We start from the raw sequence: 17,719 nt of genomic DNA, 5'->3' as shown, positions 1-17,719 counted from the left end.
AGCGTAGTATCAGAAACTTCTGGCTCATCAGTCATCTCACCGGTTTTCTGTTTCTTCAACGCCTCACCTTTACTCGGGAGTTGTTGCAGGCGTTTGGCGATAGTTTCTTTTCCTCCTTTCCTCGGGGATTTGGAGGCCATCACAACATTAAAAAATAGTTTCCATTGATTGATAATGCAGTTTGAGTTTATATGATTTGGTATATCAGGTAAATCGAATAAAATTTGCGAAAGTCTGTGCCCGCTAACTGTAGAGCGTCTACTCAGTCCGCCATCTTGCCCCTGCTATAAAGTTCTGCTTTGTTTTGACTTAAGCTGATGACGATAAGGCTAATGCTAACGGCTATGCTAACGGGACGAGCCTGAAGATGTTATGTCCTGCGGCGTATAAATGAGCCCCAGGTTTTATTTTCTTATATCTATCCTATGCTTTGCCATGTAAATATTTGTAAATGACTTCTCTATTTATTATTTTTCACACCTGCTACCGCACAGTAAGTACAGTATTTATGATGGATGCAGCTTTGCTCTCCCCACCATGACATGGCACTTGCAATAATCATGATGATCATTCAACAAGCTGACCATCATGTAGTCTGATATTGGCACCTATTGGATATCGGCAGGGAGGATATTTTATTTCCATTATCGTATTTATTCACCAAACCAGAATGCAAACTTTTTATTTCTAACATCTTCACGTCATGTTTAAAAACGTGAGCTGTGCAGGAATCTGCAGCTGCAGCCTCTGTGGATGTGGAGATCTGACTCCTGGTATGATGGATCTGAAAGTTATGTTTTATTTTATCTACATGCAGTGAAGACACAGAGGTTAGGGAAAATTGTGTCTGTGTATAACTGTGTGAAATAAAATGAGTGTGTTTTTAATATTCTATGTTAATATTTCGGTGTGTGAAAACCTGATTTATTTAATAAGTTTTTTTGGGAAAAAAAAAAGTATGCAAAGCACTTTGTGTTGCCTTTGACTTGAAAGTGCTTTATAAAGTTTGATTTAATCTATTTGTATTGCAATATTTTATTACTCTAAAACTGCAGCTATTTACACCTACAATCTATTTATGTGATGATTTGATATTTTTATAACTTGTATTTGCAGATTTTAGTCCAGCACATCTCATGCCATGCACAGCACTGATATCTAAAAGTCGGGGTTGGAGCAGACTGACCCTACAATGCAGGCAGCAACTGGAACACAGCTGTCATCAAGGACTTTCCACCCTCTCTTCAGAAATACAGGTTTGTCGTTTGTTTGATTAATTTTACATACAGAAAATGATAATAAATCATACACATATACATTCTTAATGAAAGCTAAGAGGCACTTTTATTGCTTGTTCTGATGTCAGTATCTGGCTCCGTGCAGAAAAGGAACCCAGATGACAGCAGCAGAAGGTGAGATTTCAACTCAGTCCGGGGAAGATGATGATGAAGACAGTTCTGTAGAGGCTTGCTCATCCGGCTCCAGAACCATGAGAGTCCACATAAAACCCAGAAAACTCAGCTACTGTGTTTACAGAATCAATAACTAAGAGTGAAAATTAGCATTGATTTTAGTTCTGTACACTAATAAAGATATTGTGTTTTAAAGAGCTGTACTTTTTTACTTCAGCTTTACATTTTACATTCAGAAGTCAGATGCATAAATGTGTATATGGTAAAGTTGTTCATTTACTTTAATTGAATTACTTTTGTCCTAAGTGACTGCAGCAGAGTTCCCATTTGTTATATTAAATGGCAAGAACATAAATAATCACCTTTTACAGTTATTTCCCATTTGATTAACTTTATTTCTGAATTTTTGGGCATTAAAGAGAAACTTGCCTCTCATTCCCTCGGACAGGTAAATGTTTATAATCCTACTTATAAATGTTTCCTGCATTTTGTAATGAAAAAGCATTGAAGCAGACTGGTTCCACGCCAGGATGTTGGGTCAGACGGAGCAGTTTGGACCTGCTTTATCCTTCTGAGCACCGAAGGAAATGAAAAAAGAAATTTTATTTTCTAAGCACAGTAATAATATCTTGCTGTCTATTTCTGTTGGCATGTGCAGCTTAACAGAAACAATTAGACCAACGTAATAGATGGTAAATGATGCTGGAATACATAAAACACGAGTCTACATTAGTCAGCAGGAAGCCTGATCAATGACACAAGATATTTGACTTCATGTTATTTATCTGTACAGTAACACAGCAGCCCACATCAGTGGTTGCATCAGCCAGAGATCTGTCATGTTGACATAACATTTTTCACACTCCTGGCTAAAACGGGAAATCTGAATAAGCTGATTAGTTTAGAAAAACACTTGATGGTTAATAAAACCTCAATAAAAAGCGCAGCTTTGTGAAATTCCGTGTGGTTAAAATGTGTGTGTGTGCTTATCTGGATGCAGACTGGTTCAGTCAACATCCGTTTCATTTTTTACAACCGTAAAACCGAGTTTTTAAAATGTACATTTATGATTAAAAAACGGTCCAACACAGAATAAAATGGAGATGTATTAACATGAACGACATGCCTCGTTGTCAACATGCTATCTAAACAGGCAAGGCGAGCAGACATTAAAATAACGACTTTACCATTCAGAAACAGTTTGTTGTAAACGTGCTCCTTCCACCATCTGGGTATCTTCTCTCTCAGGCTCAGAGTCCTGTTCAAACATAAATGCTGAATTCAGAAAGCTGCTGCTGTCGGGTTAGCTGCTATCACTAGCCGCTAATGTTTTTAGCATGGAGACTACTGGCCTCGCCCCCCTTCCGACTCTGGACTTCCAGCGATCAATCAGCAAGCACCTCATTAACATTATTTTAATCGATGTCCAGGTTGATAGAAATCTCGCATAAATTTTGTTATAAATAAAAGGTCAGAAAAATCACTTTTAAAAAAATTTTTTTTTGGTTTAACAAGTTTTTAAACAGTTATTTAAAAACAGTTAGAGGACAGTGGGCACATGAAAAGACCAGGTCATGACTCCTTTAACTCTTATCTGCTTGTGTATTATCATGTAAAAGCACTTGGGTTGCCTCTGACGCAAAAAGTGCTGTAGAAATAAAGTTTGATTTGATTTAAATCTTTTTCAGTTCAAACACCAAACATGTCAAACTTGGTCACATCAAGTTACTGCCTTTGTTACAGTCCCATCATAACATTCCTTCCTTGGAAACACACGACTCTTTAAGCCTTTGCCCTTGCTTAACTCACCGAAAAGAGATATTCACTGCACTCATCCACTAAAATTCTCTGTTTTAACTCCCAAAGGTTATCTGTAATGGCATACAAGTCAAGGGGAAAATTTCATGCAAGATGCATTGTATGGTTTATTATGACTTTTGTTTCACTAAAATTATTAAATAATTCCTCCAATTAAGAAAAATTAAGACATAAAAACATTTAACTGACCAATGCTTTCACTGTAGTTCATAGATCTTGTTGATCAAATTAATGTTTGCTGACACTTAAGAAATTTGGCATTTATTGCTGGAATCAGTCTTACTTTAATGTGATGAATGCACCAGCCAGAATTTAATTAGGTAATGGTTCCGTGAAAGGTTTCAGTAACATAACTTACATTGAATGAGGAAATAGCCCCTGAAAACCTGTAGCTAAATAAGATTTATATCTTTAAAACAAGGTTTACATTTTGTAAGGATCATACATACATGGAATAAGCAACACAGCTAAATGTTTAAGTTGGGGTATACACTTGCGTTTTAACTGATTCACCTTGTATGTCTTTATGTGGAAGAGCAGAGCTTGCAGAGATGTGTAATCAACCTTTGCTAGTTTATTTCATAGAAAGCATAGATGAAGCTGCTTCTGGTAAAAAGAAAAAAAAGCAGTTTCAAGTCAAAGGATATGACAAGATGTGTGTCAAACTAGAATTGATTCTGGTGTCGCCTTCACAAGCCGGAGACAGCTTTGTGAAAACAAAGGACTGAAGTCTGAAGGGGACTTAGCAACGTTGCCACCGGTAGGCTTGCCATAGGAATTTACACACAGTTAGTCATTAGCTGTTAGCTGTTAGCAGTTAGCGGTTAGCAGTAACTGAACAAGCATTGTGGGACTCCTGGGTGGTGTTATTTCACTGTTCTGTAAGTACATGACACACATGACCCACACCTGTTACCTTTATAAATCCGGATCCAACACTGCTGTGTCAAAATTCTGGGTCTTCACACTTCAAAGTGTGCAGACTATGTAGGACACTTTGTAGCCTACATACAACCATACATAAACACTTTAAAGTGTGCTTTTCATTAAAGAAATGAGACAGCATACAGTAGTGTACAATAATTTACCCATAGTGCTTCAGTCCTCCGGTGCATTTTCTATCCAACCATCACGCTTAGTGTGACTGCAGATTGGAGGGAATACCCTGATCATCACCTACTGATGGGCACTTTTTCACAGTGACCATGTCATAAAAACTGTAATTATTGATTTGGAACTTTATTTGTATGGCAGCATACTGAATGACTCATTGATCAGCTGTGTGAACTGGATTCATAACATGTAGAACTACTTTGTTTCACAATGACAGAATATATTTTAGTGGTTGACGTTTTAATTAATAATTCTGTTGTAAAGACAATTTTTTTTCTTGGTGCAGTATATATCGAATATGCATATTTCTTCATTAATTGCAAATCATTTTAATTTTTAAAAATTTGATGAAAGTTTGTATATGATTTTGCACAAATGTCTCAAATTTCACACCATTTCTTTAGTTTTATTCTGCCATTGGTATCGACTTTTCCGTTTCAGAAACCAATCCTACCTCTGCATCAGGATGTTGTCAGACCCATGATGACAACCAACAAAGATGTAGAATCCATATCACAGCAGATGCTGCATCAACTGTCAACCTCCTGCGCTGTTCCTCTTCTCTCATGAACAAGACCCTGAGTCTCTTGTAATCCCACACTTGAATCAGGACCTCATCCCAACCCAGAGAAGGTATTTCAAATTTTCCTGCCGAGCATCATGTTCTTGGATTTGGAGCTGATTCCCATCCCAGCCACTTCACACAGGATTGATTTGCTCCAGTAAAAGCTCAGGGTCACTGACAAGGTTTCCAAAAAGCAGAGATCTGTTACTAAGGTCACAAAATCTGGCCTCCTCAACCCCCCTTACTGCATCTTATAATTACTTCCATATTTGTTATGGAAAAAAAAAAGGTGATAAATGTGTATGATGTCCGCAGTGAGTGCAACAGATGAAACAAGAACAAGAGGAATTATTGATCTTCTGTTGCAGAATCTAAACTTCACATCCTTTGCACATGTGTCTTTTGTTTGTGGATCATGGGCTTTGCTCTGCAGGGTTTGTGTTGTGTTGATACACACATTGTGGCTGCTGTTAAATTTGTGTATTTTTTGCAGTTATAAACTGTAATAAACTTTCGTCTTGTTCCTTTGCAGTCACATCTTACTGTAGTTATTTAGATTATTTGAAGGTATTTAATTCGTGGAGGAAAGCATTCACCGAGACATGGCTGCATGAACACATCCCTGACTGTAATGTGTCTGTACCGAGCTTTAAAACGGTGCATGCAGACAGCAGTAGACAACACAGTGGAAAGCTAAAGAGTGGTGGAATTGCAGTGCTGGTTAACCAGCGTTGGTGTCATCCTGGACATGTTACTATCAAGGAGAAGATATGCACAGGGGACATCAAACTGTTGGCTTTTGTTAGCTTTTTGTCCATTTTACCCAGAGTTTTATTCTATTTACCCAGAGAATTTACCTGTGTTATTGTCAAAGTGCGTGTTGGGGGAGGGAGGGTATGCATGTATATGTGTGTGTGGTTTGGTGGTGGGGGGGTGGTGTCCTGTACCCGGGGAGCGCAGCTGGTGCACTCGGGTGCGACCTGGCTGCCGCTAGGTGGCGGTCTGGGGATCCTGGTCCTCCGTCGGTGTGGGCTGTGCCCTCTGCCTGCGGGGGCGGGGGGCTGCTCTTGGGCTCTTGGGGTCCTGGGGCCTGCGCTCTGTCTGCCCTGGGTGGCCGGTGCCCGGCGGGGTCGGCCCTTGCCGTCCTGGGCCTGCTTGGGCCTGTTCCCCCTGACTGCGGGGGACTCTGGTTGGGGACCTTCTTCGCCACCTCCTGGGCAGATGCATGGCTGGCTCCGGAGTGGGGTGGTTGGGGTCTGTGCCTGGGGGTGACTGTCGGTTACCCGGGTCTCTGGGTTCTCCTGGCCTGCCTCTAGCCGTGGGTGGGCGGGGTCACATTGGCATGATCACTCTTCTCTGAACACGTTTCACTCTGAATGTTCTGCATGTGTCACAGTCACTGAGTCATCCAGCAAGTTTAGTCATCAGCAGCAGGTAGCTCTCTTTCTGTCTTTTTGATTTAACTTGGTAGTTTCTGGTCCTCCTGACAGTCAATGGTTCTGTTCTCCACAGGGATCATGAATCTAGAGTTGGCTTGTGTGGGTGTATATATATTTATGTGTGTGGGTGCGTATATGTGTGTGTATATATGTATATGTATGTGTATGAATGTATATAGATATGTATATATGTATGTATATATGTGCATATGTATGCATGTATGCATGTGTGTGTGTATGTATATGTATGTGTGTGTATGTATATATGTATATGTATGTGTGTGTGTATATATATATATATATATATATATATATATATATATATATATATATATATATATATATATATATATATATATATATATATATATATATATATATATATATATATATATGGGCTGCATGGTGGCGCAGTGGTTAGCACTGTGGCCTCACAGCAAGAAGGTCGCTGGTTCAATCCTTGGCTGGATTGGTCAGTGGCCTTTCTGTGTGGAGTTTGCATGTTCTCCCTGTGTATGCGTGGGTTCTCTCCAGGTACTCCGGCTTCCTCCCACCATCCAAACACATGCATGATAGGTTAATTGGTCACTCTAAATTGCCCTAAAAGTGAGTGTGGTTGTTCGTCTCTCTGTGTGTGGCCCTGCGATGGACTGGCGAGCTGTCCAGGGTGTACCCTGCCTGTCGCCCAAAGCTGGCTGGGATAGGCTCCAGCTTCCCCGCGACCCTGAATTGGAATAAGCGGTTTGGAATGAATTAATATATGTGTATGTGTATGTGTATACATGTGTATATATATATATATGTATATGTGTATATATATATATGTGTGTACAAGTGTATATTCATATATATGTAGGTGGGTATGTATGTGCATATACGTGTATGCATTGATCTCTTTCTTTTGTTTTCTATGTTTTCTTTTCCGTTCTCTTTCTGCCCCTTTTCTATCCTTTCCGGTCAGGTCCAGCAGCATAAACTCTGCAATACAAACTATTATCCAAAACAAATAGGAAAATAAAATAAGAATCAAGAAATACAAGGGGATCATTACATCTATAAAAGTTCCCCTTTGCAAAATAAATTTGCTCAGCAGAACACAGCATCCACAACATCAGTCTGCTTGCTTAAATGCTGGACAAGACAAAAAAAAAAAAAAAAAAGGATGGTAGTCTGAGGTTTTGCGTTGATTACAGGAGACTGAATGCCATTACACACAAAGATGTCCACCCACTGCCACGGATTGAAGAATCCTTAACTGGGCTTATAGCTGTAAAGTGGTATTCTACCTTGGACCTGGCAAGTGGGCATTGGCAAGTAGAGGTAGATCCAACCGAAAGAGAAAAAACTGCTTTCACAACACCATTTGGTCTGTATAAGTTTGAACGTATGCCATTTGGTTTGTGCAATGCACCAGCAACCTTTCAAAGACTCATGCAACACTGCTTGGGGAATTTGTGAACAGATATACCAATTTGTTGGTATATCTAGATGAAGTAATTGTGTTCTCTCCTGATTTTGGCAGTCACCTGCGCCATTTGGAAGAGGTGTTCCAGTGTCTCCATCATCGTGGACTGAAACTACAACCAAAGAAGTGCCAGCTGTTTCAACAGAAGGTGACTTACCTTGGTCACGTCATCAGTTAAATTGGGTAGCCACGGGCCCAGATAAGACTGCTGTGGTAAGGGTCCCTCAAATCGTGAGACAAGTGAAGTCTGTCTTGGGTTTTGTTAGCTACTATTACCATTTTATACTTGCATTTTCCAAAGTTGCGAAGCCATTGCACAGCTTGTTGCAGGGCACCGCTTCCCGGGAGGGGAAAGCTGTCAAAGTTAACTGGACAATGGAGTGCCAACAAGCTTTTGACTGGCTAAAGAGGACTCTACTTAGTGCTCCCATCATTACATATACAGACTTCTCCCAACCCTTCAGGCTTTACACAGATGCTAGCCTGGAGGGTCTGGGGGTGGTGTTGGCACAAGTGCAACATGGTAAAGAGAGGGTGATAGCCAATGCCAGTTGCAGCCTGCACCCCACAGAGCGGAACGACCAGAACGACAGCTCCTTCAAATAAGAACTGTTGGCTTTGAAGTGGGCCATCACTGAGAAGTTTGAAGATTATCTCTATGGTTCGGCGGTTACAGTGTTTACGGACAACAACCCATTGGTGCACCTGGAGACGCCCGACTAGGAGTGGTTGAACAGAGGTGGGTGGCTCAGCTGGATAACTTTAAGTATGTTATCAAATATCGCCCAGGTGTACAAAATGGAAACACTGAGGCCTTGTCAAGGCTACCCGAGGCATCGATAGACCAGGGATCCAGGTTCATCACACCCAGGTGGATGAGAATGAATCATGGAGAGACCGGCAGGCCCAGGACAGTGATCTGGTACAACTCAGAGAATGGAAGGAGCAGGAAGCCCGACCAGCATCTGGTGAGTCGCTATCCAACTGTCTGAAATCCCTGTTAAGGGAATGGGACAGAATGGTACTCAGGGGTGGCCAATTGGGGGTGCTGCGCACAGATGCTACTACTGGCTCAGAGGGTTTCCAGGTAATTATTCCACAGAAGGAGACTAAGGAATGATGGAGAACCTATCATGAAGAAACTGGCCATCCCAGTGCAGAGAGAACCTCGGCTGTGATGCAGCAGTGGTGATTTTGGCCACAAATGGCCCATGATGTGCAGGAATGGACAGGGGATTGTTGGCATTGTATCTGTGCTAAGCCTGGCCCAGAAAGGAAAGCCCCCTGATGTCTATCATCACTTCATACCCCTTTGAGGTGGTAAGGATGGACTATCTTTCCCTGGGATGTCCAGGTGACTGCTACCCTTATATCCTTGTCATGACTGACTTGTTTTCTAAATCTCCCTTTGCAGTGCCAACCAAGGACCAATCTGCTACAACTACAGTTTGTGCTATGTACAACAGCATGATCCAGACTTTTGGTTGTCCAGAGAAAATACAGACAGGGGTGCCTCCTTTGAATCATCTGTAGTGAGTGAGCTTTGTCAGTTATATGGATGCCAGAAAAACCGTACAACTGCCCACCACCCTCAAGGTAATGGGGCCTGCGAGTGGTTCAACCAGACTCTGCTGGGGCTGTTGAACGCCTTGACTGAGCAGAACCAAGACCAGTGGCATGATGACCTGCCAGCCTTAGTCCAGACATATAACACTGTGCTTGGTACAACGGGGGTAACCCCCTATTACACTGTTTTTGGAAAACATGCCAGGTTACCAGTGGACTGGGTTATGGATCTGCAGCCAGCAGAACAGGACCATACTGGGACTGAAGAACCGGCAGCCAGTGGATCCAGCCCTCTACCCCCTCCAACCTGGTGGCTACCAGGGCTGACTGTTATCAGAGAGCCTGTAGGTGCAACGACCAGCCTACAGGCAGACTCTTCTGGGCAAACTGCAGGTTCTAGTGCAGGACCTGAACAGCGTGAGGTGCGTCGCTCTTGCAGGTCCAATCTAGGGGTGCCCCCAGTCAGATATCGGAAGTTGTCAAAGTGGACTGAACTATTTATCAGAAAACCTTGCCCTTGTGTTTTGGTTTTATTGTTTTTTTTATGCATGATTTTAATTGCTGTGGATTTGACTTTGTGGGAAAGGGTACTGATGAACAATTAGCCACAGCTGGCATTCCTCCTCTCTGCCAGAGGATTGGCAGAGGACTGCATAAAAGGGAGCAAGGGTGGGAGTATGAGGCAGAGACTGACACTGACACTGGCACCAGCAACAGCAACAAGGACGGACAGCGTTGCAGTACAGGACAACGACGATGGTAGCTGCTCACGGAAGCCTGAAAAGAACACAGAGACACTGCATCATTATTCTGGTAGCGGTTTATATAATACCTGATACCGCACCAGACACAGCCTGTGACGTCATCAGCTCTGTTGTTGCTCGGCTACAAAGACAGCATCCAACCTCATTCATGGCGATCTCTGGGGACTTCAACAACGTCTCCCTCTCTGCAACTCTACCAACATTCCAACAGTTTGTCAGCTGCTCCACCAGAAATAATGGATACAGTTGTTCTGCCCTGCCTCCTTTAGGAAGATATGACCATAATATGGTTCTTCTCACCACTACCTACAAGCCCATCGTTCAGCAGCAACCAGTCATCACAAAGACTATCAAAATCTGGTCTGCTGAAGCTGAAGATGCTCTTAGAGGAGGCTTTGAGGCTACAGACTGGAACGTCCTCTGTGAACCTCATGGAGACGACATTGACTGAGTGTGACAGATTACATAAACTTCTGTGTGGACAGCATCGTCCCAACAAGAACAGTGAGATGCTTCCTCAATAACAAACCCTGGATCACCAGTGATCTGAAAAAGCTGCTGAACATCAAAAAGAAAGCCTTCAGGGATGGAGACAGGGAGTTATTGAGGCCAACACAAAAACAACTTAAAACACAAACTAAGAAGTGCAAGGAGGACTACAGGAAGAAGTTAGAAATTCAGCTCCAGCAGAATTACGTGAGTGATGTGTGGTCTGGAATGAAGAAGATCACCGGCTTCAAGTTAAAGGGGGACCAGCCTGATGGAGGTCTGGACAAAGCTAATGAGCTGAACATATTCTTCAATAGGTTCAGTTCACCCCCTACCTCCAGCTCAAAAGACCACACACTCTCTCCATAAGCCCACTGCTTTCCTGTCACACCTCCAATCTGTCACCCTGCAGCTCAGTCATGGACCAGAACACAGCTTCATCTCCCTCCACATCAGAACATCCTGAGACCTCCACCTTGTTTTTCTCCTGCAATCAGGTTAAGAAGCAACTTGAGAAACTGAACCAGAACAAGGCTGCAGGTCCAGATAGTGTCAGTTCCAGAGTTCTAAAAACCTGCTCAAAACAACTATGTCCGATTCTCCAGCACCTTTTTAACACCAGTCTGAGACAAAATAGAGTCCCAGTAAAAAATCACAAAGTGCTTTACAAAAACAAAACAAAACATAAAACATTAAAAACAAAAAAAAATCAAACTAAGTTAAAGCAAGACTATAAAAAAAAATGTGTTTTTAGCTGCTTTTAAAAAGAGATTACTGTCTCCGTGGCAAGCTTTGTCAGCAATTATTTTGAGAGGAATGTTAAGGCATTGAAATGAAGGCCTTGTCACTGTATGTTTAGAGAGTACATTTTGCATATTGGCAGCAGTATGGCAGCACTGCTGCCTCACAGCAGGTCTCTCCAGGTAGTCTGACTTACTTCCATCCACAAGACATGGGTGTCAGGTTAACTGATAACTGGGCAAAAGTGTTTGTTAAATGACTGTAGAATAGAATAGATGGGGCTGTTACAGAATATTGGTAACAGCATTATTTGTATGTCTAGATATAAACGGTACAGCACTAACATGAAGCCCTCAACAGGATATGTTTATAGAAAGACTATGAAGTAAAGATTATGGCATTCTAAACATACAATTAGAGAGGAGAGTTATAGTGGAAGGTATTTGCTTCTTTTTGCGGTCTTTGTTTCTTTACTTTCTATTCCTTACAATCATGATCAATTCAAATGGCGACACCAAGGATAATAAAATAAGCTGCAAACAAAAAGTTTGTAATAATTTATTTATGTGCTGAAAAGCTCCACTTAGGAGTCACTAGTAGCTGAACTCCTCATAAATCAGTCTGTGAAAAGAAGACATTTACTGACATCTATCAAAATTTCCATTAGCTCCCACAAAGTGAGATGACCCACATCAGAGTGCAGACATAAGCTGCACACTTCAATCATGGATGAAAGTGGTGTTTTCAATAGCTATAATTGCAGTGATGTAGAAAGTTAACCTAATGGTAATGGTTGGCAGGAAGAACACTTTCTTTTTCTGTCTGTCTCTCCTTCTTTTTCTTCCATGGCCAGATCAATACAAATCATTTTGAGGGTTCTGCACTCTTCCTATAGAGTATTTCCTACTTAATTCCTTAATCATGACAGATCACTTTCATATAATCTAATAAAAGGCATCCCTGTATCCGTGTGTATGTGTATGTGTGTGGGTGTGGGCGATTTGTATGTCTAATGACAAAAAGTGAGTGCTCAAAGTGGATCACAGCATTTTGTGACTTGATTTATATTACCTTTGAGTAAGGTTAAGGTTAGGATAGGGGTGAAGGTTCAGTCTCAAGGAATTCTTTTTTTTTAATTTTTTTTTTTTTTTAAACTTGCTGTGTTGTGCTGATGTGACTGGTTGTGCTTTGAATCCTGTCACCACCATAGATGTAACTGCGTTGTGTAAATGACCAGAGAAACCAGTGCTCTGATTCAGCCCTAAGCATTGGAATGTTTATTCTGCACAAAATGGCATGAAGTGCAGGCGCATGAGAAGCAGCAATGCATACAGCCGAGTCGACCCAGTATTCCTTCCTCCACAGCAGCCGGAAGCAAACTGAGGGCAAACACATCACTAACACTAAACATACAACATTTGTAAAATAAAATACAAAAAACATTTGTACAACACATAAAAAATCAACACATGGTGAAGAAATATACCATACCTGTACAAAATGATGTGAAGTCAGGCATATGAGGAGTAACAAAACATCCTGCAAGCCAACCCAGTACTCCTGATGTGACCCAAACCAGACAAGACGGCGAGCACACGTGCGCTGCCGGCTAGCTAACACACATACTGCTCAACATGAAGTTTAAAACTTAAAAACATTTCTTACTCTATAAAACACAATGTCTTGTGTCAATGAGCTAGAGACCTTTGTACATTAGAGTGGGTTTTAGCAACTATGAGATTCTTTCCCTTTTAGTACACAAACACAGCATCATATACTATTCACAAAAAGTTAGGGATATTCAGCTTTTGGGTGAAATTTCACAACAAGCCTAAAATGCATTCAAACCTGTACAGGTGAACTTAATGTGATCTTTAAGCTTTTAAATGCACATGTCCCACTGTTAAATGTTTCAATAAATTTTGCACAAGTTGCTGTTCTCTAACAAGGAGCTTAACGGCAAAAATCACGGCAGGTGTGTGATCCTTGAATTGACCAATAAATGTCCTGGTTCAATTAGAGCTGGTGTTTAAACAGTTGTCCTCATCATGCTGTTCACATTTTGACATCATGAGACCAAGACGACACCTAACAATGGAACAACAGTCCCTTGCCATTGCGATGCTTCAGACTGGACGTTCTCAGACAGAAGTGGCCACTGAGCTTGGAGTGTCACAGAGTGTCATCAGCAGGTTGCAACAGAGATATGGAGAGACTGGAAGAGTCACAGAAGTGGACGTCCTTTGGCCACATCCCGTGCTGATGACCGCTACATTGTGAACACTGCCCTGAGAAACCGGATGATGAATGCCACTCAACTCCAGGCACGTTTAAGAGAGGTGAGAGGCACCCAAGTGTCACGTCAGACCATTCGAAACCGTTTCCATCAGCGTGGTCTGCGTGCTAGACGACCTGCACGGGTACCTGACCACACCACCAGGCACAGGCATCATCGTCTTGCATGGGCCAGGGAGCATTTACGCTGGACGAGGAACCAGTGGGCCTCAGTGCTGTTCTCTGATGAAAGTCGATTCACACTGAGCAGAAATGATGGCCGGCAACGATGTTGGAGACGTCAGGGAGAGCGCTATGCATCAGCCACTGGCGTCACCAGGCGAGCTTTTGGTGGTGGCGGTGTTACAGTGTGGGCAGGGGTGTCCACTTGGTACAGAACTGCCCTACACTTTGTGAATGGTACAGTGACAAGCCCATACTACCTGAATAACATCATTAATCCAGAGATTGCGCCCCTACATGAACAGCACAGGCCTAATTTCATCTTCATGGACGACAATGCTCCTGCTCATCGAGGCCGCATCATCAGGGAACGGCTGTTGGAGACTGGTGTACCTCAAATGGAATGGCCTGCACTCTCTCCAGACCTGAATCCCATTGAAAACCTGTGGGATCAGCTGAGCTGTCGTGTAGAGGCTCGAGACCCTGCACCCCAGAACCTCAAAGACCTGAGGGCTGCCCTTCAAGAAGAGTGGGATGCCATGCCTCAGCAGGCAATAAGTTGCCTTGTGAACAGCATGAGACGTCGTTGTCAAGCTGTAATTGATGCTCAAGGGCACATGACGAGATATTGAGACGTTCAAATTTCTTGTTGTGGTGTAACTACCATTGTTGTTACCTTTTGTGTTGAATGAATTTTTTGAGATGAGGAAATCAGTAGTGCATCCTTCTACTTAAATGTCTTACTTTTATGATATTATATGACTGTAGCATGAACATATTGCATTTTCCATAAATTTCACCAGAAAGCCCAATATCCCTAACTTTTTGTGAGTAGTGTAAGTATTCGTACTTTGAAGAAACAGATGCAAGGGTATTGATGGTTACATCTGCATGCAATACTGAGAGGATTTGTGATGTCACAAGATACAGTAAGACAGCTGATAAAGCTGTTTGACCCTGAAGGCGTAGATCTCAGGTGGGCATGGCGTCTGAGAAACCGGCACTGCCACAACAAAGATCCCAACGCTCTATGGCATGTGGTTTCTAATGAAAAACTGAAGCCATATGGCATTGCAATCAACGGGTGGATTGACGGTTACAGTCACTATGTTGTGTGGATGGAAGCCTACAGAACAAACAACAGCTCCAAGGTAATTGTGGACTATTTGTGGCGAGTCACGGAGGATATATAAATATAAGAGTTCACTGACAACGACATTCTAGGACTTTTACCCAGAGATGAACATTAGCTACCCAAATTCAAGACATTCAGGTTTGTTACACTAAAATGCACGAGATAAGTGTCTGATAACTAAAACATACACTGATAACACCATTTTTATTGGAAAAAAACAATGTAAAAACCAATTAACCTCCTAAAAAAGAAAGAAAGGAGTCTGAATTGAGCTTATTGGAGGATGAGTGGACAAAGCCAAGGTGGAGAAATCCAGCAAAAAGGGGCCACCCCAGGTACACATAAAGAACTTTATAACTTTTCCACACACACAACACAGGCACACATGATAAACATGCAGACCAGTGAGCACCACTACCAACACCAGCTCTCAGAACACTAGAGATAGACAAAAAATAAAAAAATACATTGTTTAGAACCTTTAAAAAAAAAAAAAAAAAAAAAGTAAAATGAACACAGTTGTTAACAAAAAGGGAGCCCCACAAACAACTTAGAGCTGCCCTAACTGCCAGGTCCTGGAGAGCTAAGGATCCTAGGTGCTCAAGTGGCCCACGTGTCAGGTACACAGCCACGTGATGAAAAAGCAGCAACAGTAGGTAGTTAGACATCAAATTAGATATACAACAGTAGGTAGTTAGACATTACATCAGATATACAATCTTTGCAGCCATACGGCAAAACCAAATGCTGCAGCCGGTGAGGGTGGAGCAGCAAGCTCCAGCTCGATGGAACGGGTAGTGTACTCGTAAAGCAAGCAACTGTAACACGAGCAAGACAATCCTTAAAACCAAGCGAAGCAAAGCAAAGCAGCAGCAGTCGATGGGATGATCAGCAGAGCAGCAGTGAGCTGTAGCACTTCCGGTGCGTGCTGCAGCAATAGGGATTGGCTGACTGCAGGACCACTGAACAATTAAAAGCTCTCCAGTTTTTCCCTAGAAACAAAAACAAGTAAGTGTCCCATACAGACAGGAAACAAGTCCACAATATCGGATTTACATACTGGGATGGCAGCCTTAATCTCACAGAGGGCTTGTGAGCAGGAGCCAACACGACTTGCAGCGCTACCCATAAAACAATCATTTAAGGCAGGTGCAGCTGCTTGACCCAATGTAGGAAGAAAACTAGGCAGGAGACCTACCACAGCAGTGCAGGTGTAAGGCCAACTCAGCTTTGAAGCAGCAGGGATTTCTCTGATGGGCGGAAGTTGTGCAACCAGTCAACCTGGTGAGTGCTTGCTGTCAGAACCTGACTCGGCTGCTTAAATATGTCGCCCACATGCGCTGATTGGCTGGCAACGCAACCACCCATCTCATACTGCCACATATTTCATTACTTCCATTGAGCGCTTGAGAGGATTCCCCATGTGCTGACAGAGCTACTGAGAACGGGCACTTCGAGAACATGGTAGTCTTTTTGCGGAGGAATCAAACAGACAATTTTGCAAGAGACCAACATTTCCTCTATGGCCACACTACTGCAAACCATTGAATCATGGTGGGGAATCTTGAAGAAACAAAGTGCACAAATTTGGATAAACCTTTTCCAAACTCTCCAAGGTGATGGACATTTCTCTGGTGACTTCTTAGATCAGAATCGGATCCAATTCATTCATTTATTCATTCATTCGTTATCCTTACCGCTTAGTCCAATTAAGGGTCGCGGCAGAGTTGGAGCGTATCCCAGCAATCTTTGGTGAGAGGCAGGGTACACCCTGGACGGGTTGCCAGTCCATCGCTGGGCCACACAGAGACAAACATCACTGATCCAATTCTGCTTCCTATATCTAGTTCAGGTAAGCCCCCAGACTTATTCCTTATAATCTATGATCTTATTCTTCTATAACTGTTATGACTGTCCCATGGCCAAACTACGTTAATAAACGTTAAACCAAGTTAACAGAATAACAGTCGGAATTGTAGCTAAATGCACTATGCTCTTCATGGCATAGCTAATGAGAGAATACTGATGCAATTTTATATTAAAATTATTTATATTAAAGCCTAAAACTATAACGCTGAGAGGAGTGTGTCATCTTGCTCGCAAATGAAAACTACGTTTTGACAATAAAGGCATTGACAATTTGGGTTGCAAACGAAAAAGAGCATTTTGGCCATATACATTGCTACCTGCACGGGGGTCAGGACCATGCTTTTAAAATACAAAGTGCAAGAAAAAATGTATGTCTATTTTAACCACCAATACTTAATACACCATGGTTGTTACATGAAAAGAAAAAACAAAACTGTGACAAATTATGTAAAAAAATTAATGCACATGACCACTTACATTTCCAGTTGAAATGAGTCTATGAAATGAAAAATATAATGCAGACATGAACACATACTGAAGAAATGTTTTGATAACACATTCATAACAAAAATAATGATCTACTATTAAAATAGTATATAATTTGTAAATACCTGTGCATGTAGGTTGTAAGAATTTCTGACAAAATGTTATCTATTTCACTTAGTGTGCAGTATGGATCCAGGAAACCTGAAGACAAGCAGACTGCAGTCTTCAGCCACAGATTTAAATAAATAACTCATTTTTAACTTTAGCTTTGTGATTCACATCTTATATTTGTATAGATTTACCAAAAAAACCCTTTAAAAGACAAAAAAATATCAAAAGAAACTCTCCCGCATGACAGTTTTACCTTTGTATGCCAGGAAAAATATTTTGTTTTTGTACT

The 17,719-nt window shown here is 41.9% G+C and overlaps 1 long non-coding RNA gene across 1 annotated transcript; it reads left to right on the top strand.

Moving 5' to 3' along the window:
• The first annotated feature begins 339 nt into the window (after positions 1-339).
• On the top strand, positions 340-1,484 carry LOC306774616. The gene is made up of 3 exons (XR_013771830.1): positions 340-493; positions 1,117-1,256; positions 1,384-1,484. It is a non-coding gene; the product is annotated as an uncharacterized lncRNA (long non-coding RNA).
• Positions 1,485-17,719: the final 16,235 nt, after the last annotated feature.

The sequence above is a fragment of the Telmatherina bonti genome (genome assembly GCF_933228915.1).
Source record: "Telmatherina bonti genome assembly, chromosome: 3".
Lineage (NCBI taxonomy): Eukaryota > Metazoa > Chordata > Actinopteri > Atheriniformes > Telmatherinidae > Telmatherina > Telmatherina bonti.
This window is presented reverse-complemented; position numbering and strand designations above follow the sequence as displayed.